Here is a 229-nt window from a genome sequence, read left to right on the forward strand (position 1 = left end):
ATCACAACTTGATTTCAATGCTTGAAAATAAATATCAAATGGAATTGTGCATTTCTTCTCATCTTATTAATGTCTATGTTTACTGTAATAAATTCAATAGCTAAAATATCCTTATTATAATAAGCTTATAAGCTTAAACCAAAAGTGAGAATTGCTTCATCAATATGTGCTACTTTATCTATTAAACTAGCAATTCTTTCGAGGACGCCCTCAACAAAAAACATAAAAC

Source organism: Anneissia japonica, unplaced genomic scaffold, assembly GCF_011630105.1.
Source record: "Anneissia japonica isolate Jap-2015-1 unplaced genomic scaffold, ASM1163010v1 scaffold287960_len3192837_cov198, whole genome shotgun sequence".
NCBI classification, from domain to species: Eukaryota; Metazoa; Echinodermata; class Crinoidea; order Comatulida; family Comatulidae; genus Anneissia; species Anneissia japonica.